We start from the raw sequence: 8026 nt of genomic DNA, 5'->3' as shown, positions 1-8026 counted from the left end.
TTTCATTTGGGGTCATTGGTCATCTAGTTATCCATTATTTGCTATGTTTGTGTGTTGTTTGGCTTTTTTGTGCTCCTCTAATAGTGATGTGATAGTAATTATATCACTTTTTCACATAATGCTCTACCCGTTGCTAGGCGGATTTTGGCCAAACAATTTCATAATGTCTGTAGTTAGTTTTATACTCAGAAGAGGCTGTTAAAAACAATTTAAACTATTGAAAACTCAATATTAGGTATTTTGCCTGAAGCTATAACCTCCAGGTCATTTTGCCTGCTTTGATAGCAACAATTACAAGGATTCAGTTTTGTTCAGGTTTGGAGTATCTTCTATTGTGGCCTTTTTTTGTGTGTTTTTTTTTTCTTTCTCTGCTGGGATTCATGTGCCAATAAAGGTTTATAGCCAGTTAAAACACTAAGCAAACCACATACTGTTAGGTGTACAAAGTCAGTATGTCATTATTAAGAATTCTTTCTGCAACATTTGTGAGTTTTAGAGTTTTTAGAGCCTGGGACTTAACAACATTTTAGAGATTTTTTTTTAAAGTAGCTATACTGATATCCCTTTCTAAAGTATTTACATGTTGTATGTATGAAGAATTACACCTAGCTAAAATGTTGAATTTTGATCAAAAGTAAGCTATGGTTTTTGTGAAAATGTGAAAGCAAAAACGTGTCCATAGACTTATGGATGAAATATGTAGCATAACCATCCATCTTCATCCGCTTTGTCCGGGGCCGGGTCGCGGGGGCAGCAGCCTAAGCATAACTATGTAGCATAACTATTGCAAAAAATGTGTGTACTAATAAACAAAAGTAGTAAATTTGCACAAAAAAATAGCATAATTGTAGTTCTCATATTCACAAGTATTGGCTACTGTACAGCATGTTTGCAGCATTGTGCTGGTGAATGGCCAATTAAAATCTGTATGTAAACCATATTCAGCTCATAGTTCATGGTGGCTGAGAACTTTTAAAACAAAAACCCTTAACTTGTTAATCAGAGGTAACGTAACTTGCAGTACTGTAAGTATTACACAGGCATGTGTTCGTAAGACAGTTTGTAGTGAAGAGAAAAATCTGTTAATTTAAAAAGCAAGTCATGTTCCCTGACTTCAACTGCTGAAAGATAAAACTTGCAAATAGAAATAAAAAATAAATGTGAAAATTATTTTGTTTTGCTTTTCTTGCTTAAATTTCTTGTGGAAAATAATAAATATTCTCACTTTGAACAGGTAGACTAAAAGTATTGTAATTGATGAGTTATATCAACTTAGAATGTACTTTACTGGAATCCAAGTTTCAAGTATATTAATTATAAAAAGAAACTGACTTTGTTAGATATTTTTATTTAAATCAACTTAAATAATTACACTGGACTTAATAGTTTAGGTATAGTAATTAGTTTTATTATACTGGACTTAAAATATTAAGTATAATAAATATCCAAAGAAATTGACATTGCAAAAGATTTTAAGTTGACTCAACTAACCCTAACTGTTGTGGATGGTGAACAACAGCTACATCTGACAGACAATATCTATCTTAATTTATCACCACCACTAACATCAGAGCATAGACACACATCTACACATACACAGATGTATGCGCTGTTACCTCCAGTGCTCTGACACATAGTTATTTAGTTTCCCACAGGGACACTTTGTCACTCGTTGAAATAGAAGCAGAGCAAGTGTGTGTGTGCGCGTGCGTGCGTGTGTGTGTGTTTGTCTTTCTTTCTGTCTAGGTTTCAGTTCTACAACTATGTGCCTCCTACACAGTGTGTTGCTTTCCTTTCACTAGCCAGCTTTGTTTTGTTTGTGTGTTTGTTTTTTCACAGAATCTATAAAGTATAGATGAAGTGATTGGATCGTGTTTTCTGGTGCAGAGAAAGTCACCATGTAACTAAGGATTTTAATTATTTCAGTCAAAGTAAATCAGTGTGTGGTGAAACTCCCGCAAGAATCACATTTTCAGAAAACACAATTACTCTAGAGCAGGGCGTCTACCAGTGAAAAGGTTGGTCGATTCTTGGCTCTATCCTTGGACAAATGACTGAACCCTGAATTGCTCCTGATGCACTTTGATGTAGAAAAAATGTTTGTATGAATGTGTGTGAATGGGTGAATGACACATGTGTAAAATCCTTTGTGTGCCCAAGTAGAGTAGCACTATGTAAACCAGTCCATTCATTTCATAAGTGGTCATAATGAAAGTTTTAATATAGCATTCCAACTCAAATGTTCGCTCTGTCCAATTTCAAAGACATGTTATACTGCTACTACTGTTTTTACTACTTAGTAATGTAACAGCGGTAGTATATTAGTGTATTTGGTTTATATTGTATTGTATCGTAAGATCATACTGTAAGATAAAGTCACTATCCTTTGTTGTTGTCATGGTCCTGGGTAATTTTGACCCAGCGTTTTGTGTTTCCTTGGATTTCATTTTGTGTTTTGTGTTTATTCTGATTTTGTATTAGTGTAGTTTGTATTAGTTTTTCAGCTCAGTTAGCTGCCCAGCTACAAGCCCAGTCATCCTTTCTTTCACTTGCTCAGTTTCCTGTGTCCCCGCTAGTGCAGTCATCTACTCCACCACCTACTCCAACTTCACCACCATTATCATCTCCACCTTTACTTCAGTCGCCCTCAGCTCAGCCACCTATTCAGCTGTCATCTTCACCTACTCCTCCTGTACAACAAGGTAGGTCAATTCAACCCAAAAGAAACTGTTTTTCGTTGGTTCATTCCAAGCAGAGAGACAAACCTAATAATAATGAAAACATTCCTCAAGCTGGCCAGTTCTGAGACTGTGACCCACTCCAGGGCCTCCCCAGAGGCTGAGTTCAGCCCTCAGCCCACTCAGGTCCACTGGAGGCTAAGAACCCAGCTGAGGACTGCACCAAGCTGTCGCTGCCTGAACAGAGTCAGCGCTCCGCGCAGCTGCAGTCTGCTCTATGTTTGCAAGAGGCCCATGTGCCTGCTGGTTCTGTTTTGGCAGGGACAAAACATCCAGCCACATGCCACATCAGCTGAGGGGCCCGAGGAGCCCGGCCTCCACCACCTGCAACCTCCGCACCGTCGCCTGCAGCATCACCGCCCACATCAGCCTCGCCTGCAGCAGCAGCTTCGTCCATGCTGCCTGCAGCAGCAGCTTCATTCACGCCCTCGCCTGGTCCAGCCTCTGCATCCACGCCCTCGCCTGGTCCAGCCTCATCAGCTTCTCGCCTGCAGAAGCCTCGCCTGCAGAAGCCTTGCCTGCAGAAGCCTCGCCAGCTTCAGCGTCGCCTGCAGCAGCCTCATCAGCTTCGTCTGCATCGGGGTGGCTGTGGCTCAGGTGGTGGAGCAGATCAGCTACTGATCAGAAGGTTGGTGGTTCGATCCTTGGCTTCCCCAGTCTGCATGCCAAATATCCTTGGGCAAGATACTAACCCCAAGTTGCCCTCCGATGCGTTCATCGGAGTGTGACTGTGTGTGAATGTAGTTTAGTTTGCACTTGAGTTTAGAAGTGCTTTTATGATTGGGTGTGAATGGGTGAATGAGGCATGTTCTATAGAGCACTTTGAGTACTCCGGGAGAGTAGAAAAGCGCTATATAAGAATCAGTCCATTTACCATTTACCATCGCCTTCTGCTTCAGCTTCATCTGCATCGGCTTCAGCTTCGTCTGCATCGGCTTCGGTTTCAGCTTTGTCTGGTCCGGCCTCTGCCTCATCCTCGTCTGGTCCGGCCTCTGCCTCGGCCTTGTCTGGTCCAGCCTCTGCTTCGGCCTCGTCTGGTGCTTCGGGGACCACGCCGCCTTCAGGTCCCAAACTGCTGCCTCAACATCTTTGGTCATCTGTCAGGCCGCTTGTTGGGCATCGTCGCCACTGTGGACGACCTCCTGAATGCCGCCACTGCCTTCCGCGTGGCCGGCCTCCAGATCTGCTCTGTTGCTGCCACTGCCTCCCGTGTGGCCGACCCCCTGAACTGTTTCATTCTGGGCTCCTGTGCTGGAAACCTCCAGGCCGGCCACCAGAACTAAGTGAACTGTTAGGCTGTCAGCCACCGGGCCGGCCCCCTGACCTGTGTTTTGGACTCTGTCTCTCAAGCCCCAGTCTGTGTGTAGTGACCATTTTGTTTGGGATTCTGGGGCTTCCGTTTTGGTCCTGATCCGATCCTGGTCCAGCCAGTTGATAAAAACATTGGCATCATCAGTGGCCAGCAAGCGCTTGGATCTGACCATATGACTGCAACCATTGTGGTGGAAGGAACAGAAATCCTGAAGGGACAGGATATCCCATGTTGCTCTACTCATGGGCATAATATATGCTTTGAATCTGATGACGATATTGATTGTTTCAAAAACTGTTAACTGTTTTGAATCCTGTATGTGTAAAATTGATTTAAAAGGTGGTTACAGAAGAAAGATGAAAGACAGAGAAGATTGAAATGCATAAAACGTGCACATGTACTGAACACTTTCTTGGAAGTAGTAGTTTTGCAAAATACTTTTTAAATGCCTCATTTTACAGATTTAACATATTTGTTTCTCTGGTGTTAAATACTTAAATTAAATAAATTTAATTACTGTACTTTATTGCATTACACATTAAAAGCACTTTAAAATAATGTGTAAAAAAGTGTTCGAGGAACATAATTTTATGAGTAAACAGCTCAAAAACATGGTTTTTAAGCTACCAATTATTAAGTAAGGGGTAATTTAAATTACTTTTGATTGTAGAGGAAAAAAAAAATAATAATAATAATCCTCTGAAGGGAACTGAAGACTAGGAGATAGCCCTGTTCTTGGACAGCAACGTCTCGGGAGTCGTTGCGGTGGTTGCAGTCTCGCGTTTCTTATTGTTGTTGTTGAAGTTGTCATCTTGTCTTGCATTGTTATTGGAGGTTGCCACACTGTTGGTGGAGCTGTCACTTGGTGTTCGCTCACTCTGCGGTAGAGTATCATTTCCTGTTCCTGCTCAAACACAGTGGTGTTTTTGCGTAGCTTATCTGCTTAGCAATTTAATTAAAAACTGTTAGATACATTCTTTTTTCATAGTATAATCTTCACATGCCTCATCCGAAGCAAACTCTCTGTATACTCACTACCTAACTTATAGCCAAAGTATTCACTCACTGTGTTTTTACTGTTTCGCTAGCTTAGCTTAGCTCGTAGCTGACTCGCTAGCATCATGGCCTCTTCATCTGTCCCTCCTGCACTTTTCTGCTCATTGTGTCAGATGTTTAGTTACTTCTCGGCGTCCTTTAGCAGTAATGATACTTGTAATAAATGTAGCATATTTGCAGCTCTGGAGGCCAAGATTACTGAATTGGAGACTCGGCTTCAACCTGTTCATGTGTCTAACCGTTTTCCACACTCGGCGACACACCCGCCGGGGGTCAAACTCTGGTAATTGGTGATTCTGTTCTCAGACATGTGAAACTAGAGACACTGGCAACCATAGTCAATTGTCTTCCAGGGGCCAGAGCAGGCGACACTGAGGGAAATTTAAAACTGCTGGCTAAGGGTAAACGTAAATTCAGTAAAATCATAATTCACATCGGCAGTAATGACACCTGGTTACGCCAATCAGAGGTCACTAAAATCAATATTGAATCGGTGTGTAACTTCGCCAAAACAATGTTGGACTCTGTAGTTTTCTCTGGTCCCCTCCCCAATCAGACCAGGAGTGACATGTTTAGTCACATATTCTCCTTAAACTGCTGGCTGTCTGAGTGGTGTCCCAGAAATGATGTGGGAACTGGCAAACCTTCTGGAGGAAACCTGGTCTTGTTAGGAGAGACGGCATCCATCCCACTTTGGATGGAGCAGCTCTCATTTCTAGAAATATGGACAAATTTATTAAACCCCCCAAAATATGACTATCTAGAGTTGGGACCAGGAAGCAGAGTTGCAGTCTTACACGCCTCTCTGCAGCTTCTCTCCTCCTGTTAACCCCCCCCCCCCCAAAAAAACCCATCTGTATAGAGACTGTGTCAGCTCCCAAACAGACAGAAAGAAAAAAAAGTCCAGCATTAAACAACTTAAACATAAAAAATCACAAAGAAAGAACAATACAGTATCCACATCTGAACCAAAGAGTAAAACAGTGAAATGTGGATTATTAAATATCAGGTCTCTCTCCTCCAAGTCTCTGTTAGTACATGACTTAATAATTGATCAACAAATCCATTTACTCTGCCTTACAGAAACCTGATTACAGCAGGATGATTATGTTAGTTTAAATTAATCAACACCCCCCGAGTCATTCTAACTACCAGAAACCTCGAAGCACAGGCCGAGGGGGAGGTGTGGCAGCAATCTTTCACACCAGCCTGTTAATCAACCAAAGACCCAGACAGACTTTTAATTCATTTGAAAGCCTGATGCTTAGCCTGGTCCACCCCAGCTGTGAAACTCAGAAACCAGTCTTACTTGTTATCATCTATCATCCACCTAGGCCTTACACAGAGTTTCTGTCTTTTTATCTGATTTAGTGCTCAGCTCAGTCAAAATAATTATTGTGGGTGATTTTAACATTCATGTAGATGCCACTTCACAAGCGCATGGCACAACATAGAAGAGCCACCTCCACAGGACAAGACTCAGCAGTCCATCTGCATCTTAAGGATAAAGGACACTCTTTCGAGGATGCCAATGTTCACATTTTGGACAGATAGGACAGATGGTTTGAAAGAGGAGTGAAAAAAGCCATCTATGTCCACTGTGAGCGACCATCTTTGAACAGAGGCGGGGGTTTACGACACCAACTGTCTGCCATCTATAATCCAGTTTTGAGTTCCCTCCCCAGACGCCTTAACGCCCACTCACATCCCAGGCCATCTGACCTCAGGAATTCGCATGATAAGGTGGGGCCAGGTTTCACAATGAGCTCACCCGAAACCCTGGCTGATTGGGACCCACACCCAGTTTCAAACTTTGGCTCAGGCGATTAGAGGATCATCAGGGGGTCCTTTTGTCCCTCTGTGGGGGGATACTCCCACTAGGTTTAAATCTGGGACTCCCCACCATTTGAACTAAGAACTGAAGAAGCTTCTCGGATGAGAGGTGAAACGTTTTCAAGTAACTTAAAGAAGTCCAGACGCTTTTCTTTGCAAGCTCATGACCTGGATGACTGAGAACCTTCACAGACACGTAGCCCAAAGCAGATAACTCGTAAGCTGGAGAGGAAATGTCACAAATTTAGAAGATCATCATTTAGCCTGGAGAAATAGTTTGTTGCTTTATAAGAAAGCCCTCATGACTTCATGACCTTCTTCACAAATAAAATTTTAATCATTAGAGAAAAAATTACCAATAATCATCCCACAGCTACAGCTACTTTTAGTACCATTGATATTCATTTAGACTCTTTTTCTCCAATTGATCTTTCTGAGTTAACTTCAATAATTACTTCCTCCAAACCATTAACATGTCTTTTAGACCCCATTCCTACAAAAATGCTCAAAGAAGTCCTGCTATTAATTAATGCTTCAATATTAAATATAATCAATCTATCTCTAATAATCGGCTATGTACCGCAGGCCTTCAAGGTGGCTGTAGTTAAACCTTTACTCAAAAAGCATCTCTAGACCCAGCTGTCTTAGGAGTTGTTGGCAGTCAAGCTTGCCCTGGAGGAATGGCGGCACTGGCTGGAGGGGGCCGAACACCCTTTCATCATTTGCAGTGATCATAAAAATTTGGAATACATCCGATCGGCCATGCGCCTCAACTCATAGCAAGCTGGGTGGGCTCTCATTTTCTCCCATTTCAATTTCTCTATCACCTACAGGCCCGGATCCCGCAATGTAAAGCCGGATGCGCTCTCCTGGCTGTTCACCAACACCGAGGAATGCTCTGACCCTGAACCCATTCTTCCCGCTGCCTGTGTGATCGGAGCTGTGACATGGGAGGTTGAAACTCTAGTTCGACAGGCTCAGGACACTGATCCCGATCCAGGTTCAGGCCCCCCCGGCGGGCTGTTTGTTCCTACCTCCGTCCGTGCCCACACCACTCGATTCACCTGCCACCCAGGGATTCAACGTA

The sequence above is a fragment of the Rhamphochromis longiceps genome, linkage group LG9, assembly GCF_057381845.1.
Source record: "Rhamphochromis longiceps isolate RC_006_pf linkage group LG9, R_longiceps_female_GT1.1, whole genome shotgun sequence".
Classification (NCBI taxonomy): Eukaryota; Metazoa; Chordata; class Actinopteri; order Cichliformes; family Cichlidae; genus Rhamphochromis; species Rhamphochromis longiceps.
Note: the sequence above shows the minus strand (reverse complement) of the source record.